We start from the raw sequence: 24,194 nt of genomic DNA on the forward strand, positions 1-24,194 counted from the left end.
CTGTGCTCTAGACTCTCATTGTACATTAAACACCTTCCTGGAATGTCTTACCTGATGGCATGTGGAGGACAAAGTCCCATCGGAGTGTTTTGTAATCTGTAAACTGGAGCAAGTTTGCGAGAGGTACTGGGGGCTGAAAACCTTCACAAAATTAGAAAATAAACTTCAGAAAACATTTTTTTACTACAGTGATTTAGTAGAAGTATTTGTCTCCAGGGGTTCACTTGGTTCTGAGAGAGCAATATGAGAAATTGTTCATTCTAAGTGGAATGTGTAAGAGGATGCTGCTCATCCACTCGGCCTTGTTAAAACAGTTGCATAATCACCAACTGAGGTAAATATACCCATCTCACAGTGCTTCTGAAGCTACTGTTGAAAGGGTAGCTTTACTTGGGTGATTACAGGAAGCTTCTCAGTCAATTTCCAATAGTACATCAATGATACTGGTGTAGAGACGTTTTTAACTGGTTTTGAATCAGCCCAATAGCATTCCTCTTATGATTTATGAGGCCGCACTCTCTGTGTTGGGTTTTTTTTTCCAGTCAACTAATGTATACCTTTACTATGATAAAGATAAGAAGTGTAACTGGTTGTCTGCTAGTCAGAGGTTTAGTGGTTTAATCCAGGTTTACACCAGTTTGCATGTTCATTGGGCAAACTACACAACCCCTAGTTTCCAGTGTATTTGTCAGAGCGTGAGTACGTATGTGCAAATGTTAGACAAGGGTCTCTGGTATAGAAGAGCACGCTTGCATGGATGTGATTGTATTGAAAAGTGCTGTACAAGTGCTGGTCCATCTAGTTTCATGCTACTAGATCAGGGGTGCCCAATCCTAGTCCTCGAGAGCTACTGTCCTGCAGCTTTTAGATGCATCCCTACTCCAACACAGCTGAATCAAATGGTTTGATGACCTCTTCAGCATGCCATCAAGTTTGGCAAAGGCCTGATAACAAGACATTCATTTGATTCAGGTGTGTTGGAACAAGGATGAATCTAAAAGCTGCAGGAAAGTAGCTCTCGAGGACTAGGATTGGGCACCCCTGTACTAGATCATCCCTAATACTGTGCAGATGACATTATGAACTTTTTCTCTTATGCTGTCACTGTCCGTAGACATCGATCATCGGTCCTTTGGTTAAAACACAGCAGTCGCACATCCTAAACGCAAGTCTACATAGCATGAGAAAGACAAATTAAAGGTCAGGCCTTCGATTCTGCACAGCTTTGGAAAATTCTCTGGAGTTTATTTGTAGATTGAAACAGTGGAAGAGAATGACTTGTAAGTGTTTCCAGCCATTTGGGTTTTTCCATGGTTTCCACTGGCTTTTTGGTCTAGTCAGCATCTTTGGGATGTATACCTTTTTTTGGTTGTCAACCGAAGATACGTTCTGTGCTCGGTTCTCTCTCGCAGGCCTTTCATTATCAGATTCTGAAACTGCAAATAAAGTCTGCTATTACTGATTGTTCCTTCTCTCAGATGGCCGCAGTGATGACAAATTGAAAGAACGAGGGTAGGAAACAGATAATGGTTATTTGTTTTGGATAATGCAACAAGCAGGGGCAACATCAAAGACAGGATTAAGGATTGCACAGTGAAGCATTGAAGCACAGTAAGATGAGAGGTGCTGCGGGACTCTAAGCATTAGGCAGCTGGATAACAAGCAAAAGAAACCCTGTGAACCCAGACACTCAAGAGCCTCGGTCAACATAAAACAGAAATAAAGGAAATATATTTTCCCCTTCTGGAAGCGCTGAAGTGGGTGTTGAGTCATTTGAGTGAAAAAAGGATGAGGAAACGTTGAAAAGCTGCATCTGTGTGAATGCACAACTCACAGGGGAACAGCAATAAAGGCTTTGCTGAAAGGTCTGGAGATTTATAGGCTCTGGATAACTGATCTGCATCGAGATGCTCAGCTGTAAGAAAGAAAAAAGGCAGCGCGTAGCAGCCAGTGGATGAAACCGCTGCAGCGCTGCACTGAGTCCCTTGCCAGTGTGCGGTGGTGTGGTAAGATTCATCTGGGGCCTGACCCTGGGGCAAGTGGTGAACAGAGAGGGTCACAAGACAGTTGCCTGCCAAACCAGCCCAGTACAGTACACCACAGTATAGACAAGCTGTTTCCCCTTCCTGTCACTCTTGAACTCTGATTCTTGGACATTCTCTTTCCGCCTTGAGGCTCCGCTCTGCTGCACCAAAAAGTGACGCCATGTGTTATTTGCAGCCACGGTGCTTTAACCTGCATCCAGGACATGAACAGTTTATACTGATGAGTAGACAGTTGAACACCTTGTAAATGTTTTTCCGAAACTCCAGCTGTAACTAATTAACCTAATAATCTGATAAATCTTTGCATCCATCTATCCGTTCTTTGGCTCTCCCAACTCTGCCTTCATCTCACCCTGATAAGGGCAATGCCATGTTTAAGGTAGTTTGGATAAGAGGTTCTCATAGTTTGGTAAAAGTTTTTCTCTGTTACTGCCTGCTCCACTCTGTGCGTAGGGGGCGGGGCATACGTCTGAAACCTTTTCCAACCTTCCCCTTCCAATGTCTAAATCTCACAAAGACAACTGGCCACATTTGGTTGTTTTACTGTCTTTGGCTTCTGGTTATCAGTGACACCACACACTCACTCATCTAGTCTGTATGAGCAGTTTCAGGAGAAAGCTCAAAGCCACGGTCAGTCACCTAACATTCAGTGAATGTAGCGTTTAATGATAACCTCCATATGACAATATTAAGAGAACTTCGACTCTCCACATTCAGCAAATATGAGAATTCCAATTCCAAATAAATCCGTTTTTAAAAATCTCAATTTTTCTCCGTCTGCAGAGAAAAACTTAAACATTGATCTGTGTGAGAAGAGAATTTTCCAAACATACTCATTTTATAACAGTTTGATTAGCTTGATGTAGGTTTTTTTCTCTGCTGTCCTACCTGGCAACCACTAAAATCATTTAGTTTCAAGGTTTATGTCCACATGGGAATGTTTAAGTAGGAGTTTTAGGGATTTTGTCATTGATACAGTTTTTATGTAGCAGCTGGAAATTCAAACATTTATGTTTACAATGAATAACTCGTGAATAACAGTCTCAGTGCTGCAGTCACGTATCCAGCTGATCGTGGAGAGGGCCCTCAGGCACGGCCCGGCTTCATTCTTAACACTGCTGGTTCCTCCAGCTGGGCCTACAGCCTCAACAGCATCGCACACTCTGCCCCACCTGTGACAATAAACAGCTTTATTACCTCCTCCTGTCCGCTGACGCCATTTAATGCTTTCACTGGTCTCATACTGCGGACAGATCAACCAGAGATATGCAACTCTCCCATGCATTTACGCCACACGACCCCCTATAGGAGAACTCATACTGACTGCTGCACTTATCAGCATACTTATTTATATTTATGTTACCAATTTTCTTTACTCCTTTATTCTAAACACAGTCCTGAATGATGCTGTTTATCGACCTATACATGTGATATGTCACACTGAAATAGTTTGAAAACTCCAACGTCATGATTGAGCTGCTGAATCTGCGCAAGATTCTGTGTTTACACAACTAAATTGTTTTCTCTGTTGTGCTAAAGTGCCAAATTTTGAAAGCATGAGTCACGTATGTGCGTCACAAGTCATCTGCTTGTCTAGCACGGTGGTGTGGTGGTTAGCACAGTTGCCTCATAGCAGTAAGGACTTGGATTCAAATCCAGGCTGGGGCCTTTCTGTGTGTTGCCTTAGAAAAACAGCAAAGCTGCACATGAAATGAGGTTTTTTTTTTTTAAATATATAATTTAGATGGTCCATAAAAGATACATATACCTGAAGATGTTTGTGTGGATTTGTAAAAATGTTTAAAAAAGGATGTAGCCGTGTTGTATATTGTGGTTTGAGTATTCAAGAAAAGAACCAGTCAATTTAACTGACTGCATCTTGAATTTACTGCAGTGGTTTGTCAATGATAATAACTTTTGTTTGATTATTTTTCTAAGAAGAAAAGCATTAATTCACCCTGAACTTCATATTTATCACCTGTGCCCAACTCTGAGACCCACAGATTTAGCTTAATGTTATCTTTCACTTCACCTGATTCAGCCACATCCAAAACTCAGTATCATGTTTTCTGTCTTTTCTTCCAATGTTTGTTCATTTTTAAGCTCCGTGTAACAGATCAGACTGATATGAATAAATAAGTGAAGGGCTACAATTAAAATATGATGCACGCCACACTGAGTTATAAAGTTTGGTAAAACAAACCAAAATCTTGAAATCATAAATGGCCTGTTTTATTTTTTAATAATAAATTGCATTTATCATTAGAGTGAATTTGTTGCATTTCTGTTAAAATTGAGTAAAACAGTCATGCATATCAAATTCCACTAACATGATGCTTCCATGTGTTTATTTATTTAGAGGCTGCAACTGTAAAGATGCCGGGGCCAAACTAAGAAGGTCCATCGTCTGGTGCTGGCCATGTTTTTCCCCCGTGTGCCATATGGACTGATTCTTAAATAGTGCTTTTATACTTTCTGTGCCTAAGCGCTAAGAGCAAAGGCCCAAGGATACTTTGGCATGCAGACAGGAGCAGCCAGAGGTCAAACCAACCTCCGATTAGTAGATAACCTGCTCTAGTTCTGATATCATCTTATATCACCAGTAAATGTCATATTGTCCAATTGTATTTTATAAATCACTATCAGATACATGGTTACTGGGTACCAGCTTTCATTTATGAGACTTCATATTACTCAGTTCCTAGTTGTGTAGAGTAACTCAGAAGTATAGTCCATTGAGGAGTAAATGACTGGTCAGACAGATTAATTGATCTCAGATGTGTGAACGGTTCCAGTCCTGGTGAGAGAGTTAATTCTTCTCCCTATTTTACAACCTCTGGCTTATTCACGCATTTCTATATTTGTGTTTTTATTTATTTATTTATTTATTTTTTAGTGGGGCCATATTCTGGCCAGTCCTCATAATTCCCTTTAAGTCCCACAGACTCATTAAATTGATTGATTGGCTGCTCCGAGATTTGCTTTTTCCATCAGTTTATTTACCTGCTTTGGAGCACATGTGAGTTTGCACTCATATGGTAACACGACCTCTCTTTTTTCCCCCTTCCAGCTGAAATGTATACACCATACGTCACTGTGGAGTCGGAGTTAATGTTCTGACTGGCCACAGAGTCTTTTCCGAGGCAGCGTCAAAGGCGGCTCTGTAGGTTAAGGAGTGTTAAAGAGCCACACACATGGTTTTCCTAAGCTGTAAATTTTATGGATAATTTCTGATGTGGTTACAGATTTATACCCCCCCAACTAAGCAGAGCAGCTGCAGGTAATTTACTGACTCGCCAGCCTTACCCTGTTTGCTCTTCTTGTTCTTGTTCAGTTTGTGTCTCCTGACAAACATTTATCTACCGTCATGGAGACACTGAAAGGACAAATACATCATCGGGACTCAATTTCAAGCGAGATGCAAACATTTTAGCACGCTAAGAAAAACCTGACATGTGGTTTGAGAAACGTAGCTCTACTGGAGTACGACGGTAATGTAGTTTAAGTGTTTAACATCCACTGAAGGTTTAATGTGACTGTTGTTAAGACTCACTAGTCTTAAAAATGTGAACATTTAAGGACTTCTGAACAAATAACAACTTTCTGAATAGTATAGGAATCTAAAATCCCCCAGTTCAATTTTCTAAAATGAAATTCTGCATGCAGTTTTTTTTAATATAAACGTAAAATTATATGACTCTACCATGTTGTCTTACAAGAAGACTGATGTTTGTGCACATCTGTATACAGACAGACTTCATACAAGTGTTCTCTAAAGCTAAATTCAACACTCAGTGATGATCCTATGATTACATATAAAAATAATTATAGTATGTATTGCTGACAAGTTACTGATATGACAAGAGCTTATCACACTGAATCATGATAGATATATATTAAAAAATAAAGACAAATGTACTGTTTAAAGACGAGTAAAAACATGAATACTAAAATTACACAAACATATGAACTATAACAACTAAAATTAACGAATAAGGTCAGTTTCAAGACGTTAGGTTTAGCTACTGGATGTCGGCACTTTCTTGGATCAGGTTTTCCAGAGCCAGGATGTTTGCATTTCAGCCATCTGCAAGGCTCAAAAGTGCCCTTAGACCTAGAAACCAAAGAACCCCTGAAACACATTTATTCCCCAACCAGTTGGCAAGTTGTTGCTGGGTGAAAGGGGTGGCAAATCTAGCAGATTGCTGCAGTACTTTGAAGTTTGCGTGGAAGACGCCGACTTGTCCTCACCCTCCTCAGACACATGGCTTTACTCTCTTTTGCTGACAGTTAAACTTGTGTGACACAAACTGATCAACAAATCAAGAACATTTGCCGTGAAAGTAAAAGTTGTGCCTTCCCACTGCGACCAACACATTTAAAAATGTACAGTTTGTGTTGCACTTTTCTGTTTCACTACTACTTGGCCAGCAGTTTACGAGTGCTTCTACTTGCGAATGTGACAATTTGCAAGCGTCTTTGGTGGAGCAACGCTTTTGCTTAGCATTATCAAGCAACACCCAGTAAACACTGACCAACAAGTTGCAGAAAGCACACTTCCCTAGTGAGAAATGGTTGCTTATGGGTCTCTATGCCTGCGTGACTTGGGTTTTAGCAACCAATTTCACACATACAGCCAGCAACCTCCAGCCACCAGTCGGAGAATACGTATTTTTCCTTTGTCACCAGTGGTTGCCAGATGGTTGTTGACCACCCTGTATGACTGAGTCCTTATCAAGACAGGAAGCAGATAGACTGAGTTGGGAACTCTACTGTATAAGCTTCAAAAAGCATAGAAACTATATATGTATGTTCTCCAGCTGAGTTAACGGAGGGTCTCACAGTGACAGTACAGTGTCACTCAAAAGCTGAGTTTTTTTTTGTTGTTTTCTTTAAACTGCAGCTTAACTCAAAGTACAGGAAGCAAGTACTTCATGCAAACTGCTTGTGATCAGCTCGTGACAGCCGTGTCGCGTCTCCTTCATCGGCCGATGGCTGCAGGCTGATAAATCAGCATGTGCAGTTAGGTGCACTCAGTACACTCTCCCAGGCTGCACTGGGGTGAGGTCCCACCATGCGCTCATGCCCATAACTCAACTGCAGCCAAACCAACTCATTAGTGAAACAATCCTCACCACGCACTGGTGTGTATATGTGTGTGTGTCCGAATGAGTAAATGAGAAAGTACGGGGTGAGATTTCATGTTGTTCTGGAAGATTTGTCATCACAAGCTCAGAATGCGTTATATTGTTACAATATCTCTTGTATTCCAACTACCTGTAACATTTTCCGATTTGCTAATATTTTCCATGATATTTTCCCACATTCGCTCAATCACTCCCAACACATTATCCACACATTATCCAGTCGTTGCTTGCAGAATATTTATTCATGTTACACAATATTCCAAATGTGTGCCCCCTATTTAATGTGCTTATTAACCTTTATAAAAACAGACACGTTACGAATGTGTGTGTACAAGCAACACCTCAAAACTGACTGTGAAGACTTTAATGAGGAAAGTTAGCAGTTCAGTGAGCTCTTTGGCAATATGCGCTGATCCATTTATGCACATTTTGCTTTTTTTCATCAGAGGCAGCGAATAAATGATTATAGCATCTGGATGTTAAAGCTCCAACATAGCGTGACAAAGTGCTCATTAGTATTCACCGGCCCATGTGACGGCATTAGCAAAGGCACAAGTTTCACAGTAACAGGCTTCCTGATGTTTGTTCTCCCACATACCAGACGAGTCTTTGAATTGGGCCATTAATGAACTGCTTTTAGGTGCTGCAGCAATTACACCTGTGTTCAGATAGGGCGATCGCGTCATTGTGAATAATTACAGAATAATATCTCTAAACAGACGATGATGCGTTTGAATGCAACTTCCTTTTCACTGTATTTCGTGCAATGTGGGTACTTCCTCATTGCACGGCCACATTGCAGTGATGCAACAGTAAGCTTTGACATCATCTGCTGCAAACTCAAATCAATCAATACTTTATTTATATAGCACATTTAAAGACCAGAGGTACACCAAAGTGCTTCTCAGAGGTGGTGTATGCTACCAGACTGCCTTTTGTATATTGCCATCAATATTTAATGCAATTTTCTGGGGAACTAAATGTTTCAGATGTTCAAAAATATGTTTATCTTAACACAATTTCATACAATATTATATTTTGTTACTGGAGAGCGGGTACACTGGACCAGGTGCAGAACTGGTGCTTTTGAAGGGATTTTGGTGGGGAAAGTTGCACGTTCTTCTGAGTTTCATAACTGGCTAACTTGCAAGCATTCACACACTCAGACAACTTATAATGCAGTTTCAAGTAGCCTACACACTGTGGTTTTAGCAGTCAATCCCCACTCTTTTATACATGTATAATTTTAAAGTCTTGCATTTCGAGAGCCTTTGACCTAACTTCATTTCAATGAATTCATGGTTTACAAGTACCCATCACCCAGTTTTAGATAGCCCTCGGCATCCAGTAAGTTGCTCAGGAGTGATCTAGGGTTAGGTTCACATCTAATCACATCCAATGCCCATTCATGAATGTCCATAAAGCATTCAGAAATGGAAACAAAAGAATTGTAAGACCAACATGCATTCACTTAATCGGAAAGGTAACATCTTCTAGTTTCTGAAACTAACCAAGCAGTTCCATCTTACTACACAACAACCAGAAGCTACTAGACTAAACTGGCAGTACCACACCAAACTAATGCAAGCATTAAAAGCCTAATTCATTCTCGAGGGATGGTTGGTAGCCAGCAGGTTCCCAGTTTTCAAGCATTCGTACCACCAGACAACTTAAGATACAGCGTCTGTCATTTTAGCAATCTCATAAGTTCATTACAATCTACACCGTGTGTATGTGACCTGGATCTGATGATCTTGGGTGGGATATTTTTTCCATGATGCAACATGTAGTTATAAGACCTTTACAAGCCATCACCTCAAATCTTGATGACAGGTTTCCGCCAGGAATGTTGGTACACCCGTCTGGGGCTCCAATATTTATTCTTGCTTAGCATGTGACTAAAGAGCAGCCGAACCCTTAGTGGTTCACCTGCGGCCTAGTGGATGTTAAGAGGTTGGTTCAGCAGGATACTGATATATTAACAACCTCAGCATTCTAATAATTGTTTGCTAGCATATTGACTCCTGGATGTCTTTTGACCAGATACAAAGTTGGTTATCAACAAACTCTGGAAAATAATACCTCACCTGATAAGCAGGTAGATTTTCCATAAGAGTAAAGCATGCTTTCCAGCTTTTATTCATCCACCATTTCACTAATGATTCCAACTGTTTATTCCCATGAGGTTCAGGGTTAAGAGCTTATCATTAGACGCCAGTGTCTGACATGGCCTCAGAGCTCTGCCTCTGAAGGATTTGTCCAATTTATCATCCTTAATTTCTTTTCCTAATTTTATGGATGTGAGAGGCAGAACAAACAGGACCTAAGCTTCAGTTTGTTCCAGTCCTCCTCTTATTAATCTGCAGCTATAAAGGCAATGGCAGAGGAAAATCAAGTTATAACAAGGGTAAAGTTCACTTTTCCTGTCCTGTCTACATGAAGAATTTACTGGTATGACTTTGAACTAACAACCAAGCAATAAATTTAACCCACTTGTACAAAGCAAAGAAACGCTTCAGGCAACAACGCGAGCGTTCGGCTCATTATGCAGTCCTTGTTATGTTGCATTTATTGTTAGGCCACAGACACGTTAATGTGTGGAGTAATACTTTTCAAGGGTGCATTTTAATCCTTGCCTTCTGTTGCAGTCACTTTTGAATGATTATGGATGGCTCAGTGTATAAATCAATTCTCTCTCCCCTCCTCTCTCTCTCATACACACTCAGGGCTGGACTCAATTATTTAGCCCAGTTGGGTTGATTTTGATTGTTGAACAAGCAAATGAGACATGACATGGAAAAACATATCCCTTATTATATGAACCTGAAACTCCTTTAAGTGTGAGCTGTGCCTGCCCATTGGACTTGATGTATTTTTTGGGAAATTGATACAACCTTTTATTCTTTTAAGAGCCAATTGAGCCTCTGCTCTTGCCCCCCCCCCCCCTTTAAATCACTGTTATGTATTTGTTGGCATGAACAGAGCTGAACAGCAAATACCTTGTTGATACAGTCACCAGACAAATAAAAGCACACTAACAGAATAATGAAATGATTTCTGCTTATCGTTATAGTCTTCATTGGCTAGTTTCATTGATCTGCTGGGAGACTGAGCGTCACTTGCCATATAACTTTTGAAAGAATTAGAAGCCGTCCGTGTGCAAATAACACAATTTCATAAGGCATAGGGTTTTTTTTAATGCATTATATTCTATTACTGGAGAGTGTACCAGGCGCATGGAAGGGATATTGGTGGTGAAACATGCACCCTGTGAGTTCTTATGGAGCACCTCATCGGGCAATCCAAACACAGTATTTTGATTCAGGTTATACAACAATCAGAGACCCAATTTCCTTAGCTGTTCTTTTTTGTTTGTGTGCGTGATTTTGGAAATTTAAGGAACAATTAGTACCCATTGGCATAATCGGACCAGTTTCACGTAAACGCATAACAACCAAACTAAACCAGACCAAAGAGTCCGTCTCTGATAAGCAACATCGTACTTACGCTGGCTAAACCTTCACTCATTCTTGTGGGATGGACGCTCGCCAACAGATTCCCAGTCTGCAAGCGTTTACACCACCAGACAACTTGATACAGTGTCGAGGTGGCCTATACACGCTGTAGTTTTAGCAATCTGATAAGTTCATTCCAAGCCACACTGTGTGGCGTGGATCTGATAACCTTGGGAGGGACATTTTTTCCATGATGCAACAGCTTACGCACCATCACCTCTTATCTCGATGGAGGATTTCCACCAAGAAAGTGATCCGGCTCAGCAGTAGTTGCTCTTTCTGGAATATTCATTGTTGCACCCAATTCGTGTAGTGCTGTCCATGTAATATGAGGCTAGGTGCTAATTGTGTGGTCGCACCACAGAATTTACAGCAATGCAATGCAAAGCTCTACAATGCAGGGCGAATCTGAATCTGCATCACATCGGTCTTATATAAAGACAGACAGTCATACAAAACAGGAAGAGGAACTTTCTTGGGTGACCAAGCCCCAACATGGGATATACCATCAACAAATACAGGAAGTGGCTGACATCAGGAAATCCTAAAAGTGTCTAGAAAAGTCTGAGTTAAAGGACAGCACAGGGGCTCTGATCATAGCAGCTTAAGACCAGGCCCTGAGAGCTGGATCCATATAGGCAGGAGTCTAACATAGCTGACAGAACTCAAGCTGCAGACTATGCAAAGGTGCCCCAGAGGCTATCCAACACATAGTAGCAGCATGTAAGTTGCAAACTGGGATCTAAGCAACTGGCTGGGATAGTGTACAGGAACCTCTGTGTTAGTGAGTTAAACTAATAGAACCAAAACTAAAAAGCGGGACTGCTGGTAACTCCCAACTTAACTGAACTGCAAAAACAACAGAAAAATAACATCAGTGCTCTGGCTTCATTTACTGGTGATGAGCCTTCTGCAATCAATGAGCACTAAGAATAAATCAGAAGGGGGAGCAAGTTAATGTGAATGACAAGTAGACAATAAGTAAATATTAGTGGTGCCAGCACACTGAAGGCATGCATAATTAAATCAATAATTAATATAATAAAAATTTTATGTTTGCTATTTAGGCTCATCAGCACAGCCGTTTTCCATCCTTCCACTTTGGATCCGGGATGTCTGCAACCATCTGTGGTTTTCCTGCAAGATGGCTGATAACTATGATGTGTTTTTGTGTGAGTAATAAAGTTAAACATTGTGTTTATGGGGTGTCGATCACTGATACTAAGAGTGCACTTTGTGAATACAAAGTGCACTCTTAGGAAGAAGACCCTCGGGTCATTTTATTGCTGTTTGCGTGAGGTTTTGTATGTTGCAGAATATAAAGCATACCTGTCTGTGAAGGTTGTCAGTCATCCAGGTCATCATAGTCAGCACAGCATACCTGGTTACAGGAAGGAGTTTAGTTCAAACTTGCAGCGTTCACATGGCTGTCAGGTCATTCTCACCTTAAATCAACTACTCTGAAGATCATTTGAAACTGGACTGCCACAGTTTCCTCCAAAGAGTGTTGGTGTAACTGCTTCTGTCCAAACATGAGTACAATCATTGTGCTCATCTGCACAAACAAAGCTCACCGAAGGAGAAAACTAAGCAGACTTTGATTTAAAAGCTAAAATATCACAGTCTATTCTCAGTCTATTCCCACAAAGATGATGTAATATAATCAGGCAGTTACAATTCTCCGATCCAACTTTATTTATATAGCACTTTAAAAAACAACAAAGTTGACCAAAGTGCTTTCCAATAATTAAACAGAGGTAGCAGTTAAAAACCATTTATTAAGCAGACAATGAAATAAATATAAATAAAAATAAAATAAATGCATAAATGAAAAAACAAGATGAAAATAAATCCGTATATATATTAAATATTAAAACATGAGTAAAATAGACAATAAGATATACAATGAATAAAATTCAAGTGTCCAGAGGAAGGAAAGATGCACCGTTGCAATGTGCTTAGAACATGTTGATTTTTGATCATTTTATTACATTCACTAATCTGAAGCAAATATATGAATTTAAATACTAGGCTCTCAGCTCTTAAATTGTTGTATTCAGGAACAAGCAGAATCAGTCATTCTGCCCTGAATAATCATCTTTTTTAAGGTATTTTCCAAATTGTACAAATTATTTATGTTTGTGTTTTAAAGACCCAGCCTTGGATGGGCATTACAAAATAGCTTAGGCTATAAAAGATGCAGTGCATTGCATGGTTCATGCAATACATGTACCTCTGTGAAAATAAGCTTAAATAAATACATGTGTGAAAACACCCTTTGCTTATCTAAGGTTCACTGGGAAGCAGCTACTGGAACTTTATGCAAACCTTTGAGTCAAGGACAAGTAAGGTTAACTTTTATGCTGGCATAAAACAACTTACTAGTTATTGTGACAGACTCATTATTAGTTGAAGTTCAGAATGAAGTAAACAGTTGTGGTCAAAAGTTACTTAATTTAAAAATCTAAATGTATAAATAAGGGTAAAAGAAGTCCCATCAAAGAGATGTAGTTAAAAGAGTTCATGACTTTGTTCAACTGGATAACAATCCTTAATGTGACTACAACCTGTTTAAAATTCAATTCATGATCTACTTGTCGATCCTGGGGAATAAGCCATGTGATTTAGTGATCATGATTGATTAATTATGCCTGCCGTTGCCGGAAGGGGGAGCTCAGTCTGGCCAAGATGCCTCATTCGCAGTGAAGCTGCTGAAAGCGAAGCATCATGTCTGAGCTTCATCATTGATTTATCCCCTTTTCAGGTAGTAATTGAGCACTTCTGCTTTTTAACTGGACAAATATGTATGTTGAACTGTACTGGCCGTGTTTCCAAATGCACCAAGAGGATACTAGGAAAATTTAGATGATTTACGTTCACTGTGTTGTTAGGATACTGTTAAGCTAGCTAAGCTAAGCGGTCTGTTGGTGGCTAGCATGGAGCACTATCTTGCCAGATTTTGTATGAAACCTACAGCATTGTGTGCATTTGATCTAGTTGAAGAACATGTTTATTTTGTGTAAAGGGGCAAATGCCTATTAATATTTTTACTTTGTTTTTTTTCAGTACATTTAAGTTTAATGATCTGAGTTTGTTTATTGATTTAGAGCTATTTTGATAAATTCTTACATTTAATTTAATCTGTAACTTAAAGAAAAAAAAAGAAAACAGTCTTGAGATATATTGCCTTAGAACTAACAGAGACTGTACATCGTTGTTGAGATGCTTACTTTTGTATGTTTATATTGTGTCTGAGCGTTGTCATTAATTTATCCCGTTTTCAGGTGTAACACTTTCAGTAAGGAACTGACAACATCATAATAAGAATAGCTCAACAGAATTTAAATCTCATTTTTCAGACCTGCAGCTGAATAAAGGAACAATAACACCTATTTCCCAAAGCCTTGCTAGTTTCCTGTCTAATGTGGCCTCATGCAGAATGTTGCCAGTCTTTCAGCCTTCATTACAGCCACATGAACGTGTTACTGTAACAAAGGTTGGTGGTTACAAACCTGGACATTATCAGGCCTTTATTAGATGACGTGAGATTAAATCTCGGACTCAGCTGGGATAAAGCACAGCTACGGTTACTACTGTCTTTGAGGTCAGTCTTCCTGGCCATGGATGTCGGGAAGTTCATAATGTGATGAAAGTGTGCCAGCATCCTGAAAGAAAAACAGAGCAGCGTGTCCTGCTATCTCTCTGTTACTTAGTGGGAAAAATAGTGGCTGGTTTAAGCAGTAGATGTGTTTTAATTTATTGATTACTGACTTTTGAAAGAGGTATTTATCTTTGACCTCTTTTATCTGTCGACTGCTTAATATGCCACATTTTCCTAAGAGTGGAGATACTGTTGAAGGAGCTAAAACTGCTCTGGGTGCTGGCCAGGCAGAACAAAACTTGTGGTTTCCTATTCGCATGAAGTGGAGCTGGTCCACATTCTGGTGGGTAAAAATAATGAGAGGCTGACCGGGACAGAGTGTGCGGTGAAGATGCTGAGGTGAGGAAGGGAGGGGAGGCAGGGAAGCAGGAAAGGAGATGGGGAGCGTGGAAAAGGGAGCGGCAGAAAGAAAAAGGACATAGGGTGACAGACAGGCCACACACTCACCATGATGTAAGGAGGAAAGATGCTTAAGGAACCAGAAGTAGGCACGGGTGAAGTGCTCTGCAGTCAGTGCTGAAATTGTCAGTTAATAGAGCTGAGTGGTTTGATGCCATTTCTTTGCAGGACTCTTCAGATGAATGGGTCACTAAGCGGGCCCAAGATATCCGAGGTTCACAGCATAGCATCTCTGTATTGCTTTTAAAAGTCATACAAGCATAAAACTACTGCAAGACAGACAAATGACCACAAAGTGACAAAAAAGTGAAACAAAATAACCACAGATGAGACAAAAAAAAAAAGACCAACAAATGAGATGAAAAAACAACTACAAAGAGATAATGTGAAACACAAATTGACACAAAAAAAGCTACATAGTGACAAGCATTACCACGGGGGAAGGGGGGCTAAAAAGTGAGGCAGAACAACCACAAAGAGTCAAAAAAATAAATAAATAAGTAAAAATACGCTCAGAGATTGCAAAAATGACTACCAAGTGACAACGACTACAAAGAGAAGAAAAAAGTTAACACAGGCAGACAAAACAACTTCAAAGAGATGAAAGGTCACAAAGTGACACAAAAAGGAACATAGTGAACACAACCAAAAAGTGAAACAAAATAACCACAAAGAAGAGACTAAGTGACAACACATAAAAAAAAAAAACTACAAAGGGAAACAAAATGATCACAAAGAAAGATCAACAACTTTCAGCTCCAGTTTTGGTCTCCACCAGCCCCCACTTATGTTACGACCCCCTCTACTAGGGCACAGGAGGGAGCAACGAGCCCTCACACGAGAAACTGTTGTTGGTCTTTTGCTTGAAGTTTGCAAATGACCGTCCGGGCTGTTCAACAGACCGCTGGGCAACCAATTAACACACGTAATGCATTAACACAGACAAAAGTAAAAGCTAAGGGTTAACTAAGGCAAGCTAGCATCACAAAACTCTAATCTAAGGCAAGCTAGCTGCTCCACAGTGGTGTCTAGCAGCTGCTCTCTCCTGCTAGCTGCTAGACACCATTGTGCCCCTTTTTATGCTAAATCTTTATGGAGAGATCAATCCATTTGTTTTAGCTATATCGATGAACATTTTATCGTATTAAAATTGGAGATGCTGCTTTATGAACATTGATCCTTGCATGCGCTCCCTTTGCCACGTGTTTTCTCCAGATGCTCCAGCTTCTTACTGCAGTGCAAAGATGTGCATGCATTAATTGGTGAATCAGCTGTATAGTGACTGTGGGCGTGGTCTGTCTCTCTATGTTGGCAATTCCCATCACTTGTTTGATTAACCACAAAGTTACTTAGAAGTGATTAGTTTCAGCTCCCGCCACAACAGCAGCATTGTCAACTGCTGAGGTTTGAAGCTTTCAGAAATTCTTGGCTCATAATCTGTTTTGGAACAAAACGCTTCTCCAGCTGACACGCTGCCCCCTCCACAACCTGTAAACGAATGGAAACCAATTGTTTTACTTGCATGGTCATGTAGCTTCTCTTTATTGTTTATGATAGGAGGGTCTCAGGATGCTCATCAGGTAAGTCAGATAAAGGATCTCCCTTTAAGAGATTTCAGTCAAATAACCTGTGCATACACCTCTGCATGACATACATTGGAAGGTCAGAGAGTTAAGTGCAGCTGGACAGTCCAGGTCAGTTGAGGTGTTTACACTAACATGCTGGTCCTAACCTCCTCCTGCCCTCCCGGTCAGGCCTATGATGTGTGTAATGTCTCCTACCCCATCCACGAGGTAACAGCCCCAGTCCCCTGCAGAGGAAGGCTGGACTCCGCATAGTTTCCACTCGCTCGTTCACTTACACTTACAAAAATAATTAAAGGGCATGTTTTTAGGGGGGCTCTGAAGTGGTCCTGATGTCTTCTCGCTGGAGCTCGCTGTCTGATCTCAGCTGGGTTCTAATCAGAGGGACCACCGAGTCAGGTCACTAACTGTTAAAGGAATAAACAGTGCTGAACCCGTTGCGATAGAGACCACTAGTTTTGATCAGACCTTTTCGGGGGGAAAAGGCATTAAATTCCAAGATGTTGTGCACAGGAAAACTTTGTCAGATGTTGTTTTAAGATGATGGGAAAGTGATTCTCTTTGTTTTCATTGAGATTTTTTTTTATTAGCTTGTACTTGTGATCACAGGGCCAACTGTTTACAAACTGCTGTTATGTCTCTGCTGTATAACGTGCAGATGTCACAGCGGAGGGAGGGTTTGTCTGCCGAGCATCGTGGCCTAGTTTAAGAACCAATTATACCGCAGATCACTGACTCTCTCACAAATACCTGCATCCATTGGGAACGCATTAGGAAGCAATGTGTTCATTCTTTCCGAACAGGGGTGATGCACTCGTCTGGTATGGGCGTTTGTGTTTGGTGGACAGCCTCAGCCAAACCCTCTTAGAGTGGGAGAGAAGGAGAGTTCTGCTACTAGTTAACATACATCTGTAGTGCTGGTGGACAAAAGCTGGACCTCAAAGGCCGCAGCGCGGGTAGATAAATGCTGCAAAATGAAATACAGCAGCCGCTTACAGAAACACGCACGCACGTCCAGGCATCCAGACGTACAACGCAGAGAGGCCTGCGAGCCGCTCGGCATCCGTTTGCGTGTCTGGTTTCATCTACTTTCATAAACTTGAGCGAGTGAGCCAAAGTGCGGCGCTGCCATGTGTTTCTCCCTCCATGCCACACGTTAATGAGCGGACATATCAGCGGCTGGGAGTTCAGGCAACTGCATCTGTGTCACAGGAGTGTTTAGCCCAGCTAACCTGGCCCCGGCTGGCGTTCCTGCATCTGTTTACATGGGCTCCCACTGACAGCAGTGAACTCTGTAATTCAATTTTATTCTCCAGTTCAACACATGGGAAAAAGACAGCTACTTTACCCACAAATATTCTACTGTCTCCCCTGACTGTCTTGTTTTTCAGGAGGAGAGTTTTCAATTTAAATTTGTTTTCACTTCTCTCACGGCTTCCAATTTGCCATCGACAACAAACATCCCACTCATCGCCTCCAAACATGCTCTGTTGTTCTTTGTTGCCTTGTGAATTTCTAACAGGACGCATTTCTACGAGTGTGGCGTTGATGCAGGATATATTATATAAGCGTAACCCTCAGGGAGCCATACAAACGAATGGCTTACAGCTGTCCTCGTGTCACAGGACCTTACTGACACATTAGGCCCCTTCGCTGTGCACCCCAAAACACTGAATGTGACCACACAACCAGGCCCTTCAGCACTGATCAGAACCAGATGCCTTTGCATGAGCATGGACCGTCTATCTCACTCTCACATACACTGACCCACTCCCTCACTCATCTGTAATAATGCACGGTGGTAAACATTTCCATTTTGGAATCTCTTCAGTGCACTTTTTAGTGAAATCCCAGTTGGATCCTCTATCCTTTCCAGCGCCTGCTTAGATCGTGTATTCCTTTGCAAGCCACATGTTATCAAATATTCTATCAGACTTTTTGGTATTTCACTTAAGAAGCATGAGATTTCTTTGTGCACGAGATATTGAAACAGCTGGACTTTGAACACCTGTAATGTGCATTTCAGCCTCAGATCCTGTATGTTCGTCCCTACAGAGTGCCGAAAAGAGTTTTTCTCTTCCCTCTGTGCAAGTGCTTCTTGGCCTGTGAGGTGTGCAGCCATGGAAAGTGTTTAAAACTGCCTGCTGAGAGGTAGTTAGCCATAGACACTAATTACATGGCAGAAGGCGTGTTAAAAGCCCCAAGAACTCTTGTAAAAACACATACACAAACAGCTGAATGCTCTAAAATAAAGCAACCACACTTGAGGGAAGCCAAAATCCGTCTCGTTCACGGTTGTGTCTTGTGCACCATCCGTCCGATTGGGAGAGCGTTTCAAGAAATGTAAAAGCTGACCTCGCCGCTCGTGGAAGAATTCAAAACAGAGTCCTGAATGCAATCTTTTTTGGTCCATTTTGATTGGCAAAAAGATTGTTTTCTCTCTCACTGCAAGCAGGCTTATTTTAGTTCAGAGAATTTCTCATGAAAGAAAATTAACTGCTAACCTGCTAAGGTTTCTTTAAATAAATTGAATTTGTGGAATACATTGAATAGATTGATGCACAAGTGGATCCAGGGGACACGGGGGGAGGCAGCAAATGGAAAATATATTGGCTCACAAATATGCTCTTCATCCTGTTGCTCTTATGTAGCAGCAATGACACAACAGGTACCCAAACAAGCAGCAACAATATGATCTTCCACCAATCTCCAACCGATCTCGCTGCAGGTTTTAGGCATTTTATTTCCAAATTTTACTACCAGACGACTCACGAATGCTCATCGTCTCCAGGCTGGACCACATGAGCAGCATCTGAGGCATTGCTCTGCAGTGATGAGGGGGAGAGGTGTTTTCACAGCTGTCTGTGGCTGCGTGCACTTGCATCCCCACATGTAGACAACACACTCCCACACAATCTCACACACACTCTGAGCTCACTGCCAAAGTTTCCCAGTATACACAGCAGAGAGTGAAGATTACATCCCTGCACCAGCAGATGCACTGCAGAGGCAGCTCCTTATTGTGAGGATCAGAAAACGAAACTAATTATAGCTGCGTGAAAGATTCGGATCTTTTATAGATTAATGCACTATAATAAGAGATGTGCATGTTTTGTGTGCCTGTTGTCCACAAAAGCATCTCACTCTCCACCTCACTCCACTAGGTTTATAAGACGTGATTTGGTCAGACTGCTGAAGTCTCTCGTTAACTCTTTTGTATAAAATAAGGCTTTTGTCCTCCATCTTTTTCCTGTGAGCCATGGGTCATTTCAAGACGAGTATGGGCAGAAAGACTTATTACGCCAACCACCAACCTCAGGATGTCCATACAATGTGGAAAAGTTTGAAACCTGTCCTAAACCATTAAATGTCATCAATAGGCTGCGTATTCAAGCATTTGAGGCCCAGCCCTGGATAAATGGCAGAAATGGATGGATAGTTATGAATTACTTTTCCGGAGTGAGTTCCCAAACATTGACCTTCAGCTTTGATGACGTTGTGGGCTAGCTGACTCATGATGGCCTTCCACATCTACATATACCAGATCCAGAAAAATGGACTCAAATAAAATGGGTTGTTTCCTGGATGCCAAATGCTTCTAAGTGCACCTACTGTTCTTGCTTCAACTAATACCAGCTTTATTCAAGTTATCTGGCTGTATTGTGACACTGCACATAGTGCCATCATATAGCACCAACTAATTAACCCTCTAAGTCATTTTTGGTGAAAACCAAAATCCTATATTTCAGAGAAAAGCAAAACTGACGTTTTGGGGGAAAGAATGCAAATCGTTTTTAATGTGCGTGTGTGAATCTTTGTTGTTCCCTGGTTGCCAAATCTGGAAGAACAATAACAAAAACACAAATTACATATTCTGATTTCCTTGATTTGAGGTTGTTGCCAGTGGTCAGGAGACTTCAGAAGATTAACCATTTACCATGGAATAGGTCACTGGAGAACCATTTAGCAGTAGGATTAGGGTTAGGTTGCCTTTAGAGACATACTAATTACATTTCCCTGTGGTAAGATTTCCATCTGACTTTGGCAAATACATAGAAATTACATATCACGATGCACACAAGAAGTTAACCCTAGCCCTATGACTTAGCCTAAGCAACAGTTTGGCGGATGTTAAAGACTAAGGGTTCAGTAAATTCTAAACTAGCAAAAGGCAAAAAGGCAAGAGTTTCAAAGCTGCTGTATTTCATGGTGGGTGGCTGTATCGTAGAATTGGATCTCTCAAGACCAGTCTTGGTCTCGAGACCACTTTTACGTGGTCTTGGTCTTCTCTTGGTCTTCTCTTGGTCTCGACGGACTTTGTTCTTGGTCTTGTCTTGGTCTCGGATCCCTCGGTCTTGTCTTGGTCTCACTGTCTCGGTCTTGCTGTCTCAGATCGACATAGTGGTCGGGAGATTTGGAGTCAACAGTATCCATGACACACAACGTAACGTTCAATAATGTGTCATGCACAAAAGCATCAGCTCTAAGAGCCGTGCTTAGACAGTGCTTTGTAGTGAATCAGAAGAGTCGACTCCCATTGAGCGAGAGCCGGCTCCTCACTTAATTTCCTTTTGCTGCTCAGCTCTCACACAGTGGCTCAGCTATGCTCCAATCCATCCATATTGTGGCCAATCACATGCGAGGATATAGGATAATATCATTATGTGAAAAACAGAGAGGGTGAGAGATGCGACAGTCAAGTGGAGCGTGCGTCTGTCCTCTCAGTAAGTGAGTGAGACAGTAGACAGTGGTGAAGAGGGCTGTGCGAGTGCATCGCAAAAACACATAAATATGCATGACACCCATAAACGAAGCAGCATCTGGCTGCAGTTTAAAGACTTTTTTGTCTCGGTCTCATCTCGACTTTGTCTTGGTCTTGACTCGGTCTGTCTTGGTCTTGGTCTTGTCTGGGTCTCGATACCCTCTGGTCTTGGCATTGTCTTGGTCTTGGTTTAGGCAGTCTTGACTACAAGTCTACTATATCGAACATCCCCCATGATTTCTTCTAACGTTCTGCCTACTGTTATGCTCTTGATGCTCAAGGTCAAATGAAAGATTCCAGATAAAAAAACAAAAACAAAACACTTATGTTCTTCATAGAAAATTCATCGCAAAGCACTGTACAATAGAAATGAGTAAAATATATTTAAGTACAGTAACAGCCAATCAAAAGATGCAATAAAATAAACAGGTACAATCCATAACAGAGTTTTTTCCTGAGTGAGTGATCAATTTACAAAATAGATAAACAGTTTGGAATGCCTTAAGAAAAAGAACTGAAATTTCAAAGTTTTGTGCTGGGTGTACATTATACATGCTTCTTTTAGCAATATTATTCAAAAACACACTTACATTGCTATGCAGATGATATCCAGGTATATTCATGTATGAAACCAGATGACAGAAATCATGTCTTAGAGACATAATGGACATCCTCAAAATCTAATCTTGGAGTTATTTCTTACCAAGATATGTATACAGTGAATAAATATGTAGGTTTGCTTTGCTTCTTTTGGCAATGTCGCTTAAATTAGAAAAATCTTATCTCAGAATAAGGTTGAAAAACTAGTTCAAGTCATTATAAACATGTTCCTCTAAAAGTTCCCTAAAAAGCATTCAGCTGACCCAAAACATTGCAGCAAAAGTAAAGAAAGATCATATTTTTCTCTTGTTGGCTCAAAGGTATCTAACAGCCACAATCACCCATAGTTTGTCCAGGAGAGCTTAATTATCTGTAAACACTCAGTACCAATTCATTAAGCAGTATTGAAATTTTGAAGAATACAATGTAGACCCAAAATGGAGACCATCTGCCTACATAATAGAAGTTACGCCTTTTGAAGCATGTTGGTTGCAGTGAACAGACACAACTTTTACTTTGAAGCTTGATGTTTAGTTAGCATTTGGGGACAAGTTGGTGTCAACCAAACTAGGGTTAACCACAGAAATCTGAAACCAAAGCAGTTCCAAGGAGATTTTTTTTATGCATCTCTTTCTTTCCGACAGGTTCACCCAATAATAGTCAACAACGTTTTATTCACCTGTCCGGAATGCAAATTTCTCCCTAATGAGCAGAGCATTTTAGGGGATCGCTGATCAGCTTCTAGGCCTGACTGAGGACGTCAGTCATAAGAAGCACAAGGCATCCTCCAACACACGAGTTCCAGAGGTAAGTTCTCCTAGATATTGTAACAATCCACATAGCAAGTACCTTGAAAAGGTGTAAACAAGTTAACAAAAAATTCTTGTTTTTCTGTTTCTGTTTCTGCATTAAAAATAGTGATCCTCTAAATGTTGGCACCTAATACTTCTAGACTTTAGGTTTCTTGTAGTCATCACTATCCACATCTGACTTCAGAGGTAATCCAACAACTATTTTGAACCTAAGAGCTTAGATGCTATTTCTAGCCAGTTCGTTTGTATTTAGCCTGCATCCTGAACAGTTATGTAATCTCATTCTTCATGCTGAACACTCTAAAGGGGCATGAATGAATGTGATACAAATAAAATGCCTGATTTACTCAAAACAGGAGTCTGCCCTGGTGATAAGTGTTGACCTATTTGCATGAAGCTGCACCACAACCATGAAGTTGCATTCCAGGGAGCGGCCGGGTTTAATTTTGGACTTCTGATTGAAAACAGAATGTGAACGGATGAGGGACATTGTATCCTGCCATGCGAGTTGTATTTGTCACAGTGTTATTTCATGCTCCTGACTGGAATAATCTCTAAAAAGTCTTTGATGTCTCGACTCTGTTTTTTCATGGACTCTTATGGTTGGGTGGCTAAAGCCACTCTGCGGAGAAAGTCTCAGTGTAAACACAATGAATCACAACCACACACTCAAGTTCTCAAGCACATCCTGAGAGTCATTGGGAAATGCCCTCCCTGGAAAGAGATAAGGAATTAATCTTGTGGCATTTGCAGCCTGGACTTTCACTCTAATTCCTTATATCGGTATCACCGTATTCATCTGAATACCACCCATCACCCACACTTGTAGGTGTGTGTGTTTGTGCATTCATAAGTGGGTGTGTGGTATCCACACCCAAAACTATTCCCACACAGGAATAGTTTTGGAATCCAAGCCTCACTCATAGGAATGTGGCTTCAATTAGATCCATCTGATTTAGTCCAGCTCTGCATGATTCAGGAACATCCTGCTTTCCATTGTCCCCGTACTATCGTCCCCAATCTTTTGTGTATTGGACTTAAATGTAGCACACAGGAAACCTGTAAAATATCATTTCACTATTAGGACTTTTTCCACTTTCTTACCTGTAAACCTTCAGTTCTTTTTCCCAATATTGTACAACAGTGTATTTTCATAGTAGCAAACATCTGAGTGGAGTTTACAATACCAAACATAGCTGACTGGTGAACCACAAACCTTGAGACTGCAAATTCATTTAGACTGCAAACAAATACTGTTTGTCACTTGGATCAACAGTAGGATTTGGAACGGGAATTTATTTCTTAATGCTCTTGACGTTGAAACAGCAGTTATTTTGCCAACCTGAGACATTGTTTTGTATATGAACTCAAACACCGTTACAGGTTGACGCTTGTTGATGCGTCAGTGTACCCGCTACTGAACTCAATATGTTTTCATGCTGTGCAAAAACAGTTTTGTTGTGTTCCCTGGAATAGCACATTCCAGCTACTGTACCTACTTTCAAAGTGTGGTAAGTCTAAGAATGAGGTTCAAGTGAAAACCTCAAAGCAGCTACGAGAAATGTTTTCCCACAGACAGTATGTGAAATGGTGAAGCCAATGCGGAAGTGTTTTAAACCTGCATTCTTTTTATGTTTCCACAAAGAGGAGGCTCCCCTGGTTGCTAAAAA

General features: G+C 40.9%; 1 long non-coding RNA gene across 2 annotated transcripts; it reads left to right on the plus strand.

Moving 5' to 3' along the window:
• The first annotated feature begins 11,771 nt into the window (after positions 1–11,771).
• Positions 11,772–23,375, plus strand: LOC102079152 (uncharacterized). Of its 2 annotated transcripts, none has more exons than XR_003221428.1 (4): positions 11,772–11,879; positions 22,357–22,519; positions 22,631–22,710; positions 22,881–23,375. It is a non-coding gene; the product is annotated as an uncharacterized LOC102079152 (long non-coding RNA). The 2 variants fall into 2 exon arrangements; XR_266389.4 differs by lacking the exon at positions 11,772–11,879 and adding an exon at positions 13,335–13,471.
• The last annotated feature ends 819 nt before the right edge of the window (positions 23,376–24,194 follow it).

The sequence above is a fragment of the Oreochromis niloticus genome, linkage group LG8 (assembly GCF_001858045.2).
Source record: "Oreochromis niloticus isolate F11D_XX linkage group LG8, O_niloticus_UMD_NMBU, whole genome shotgun sequence".
Taxonomy (NCBI): domain Eukaryota; kingdom Metazoa; phylum Chordata; class Actinopteri; order Cichliformes; family Cichlidae; genus Oreochromis; species Oreochromis niloticus.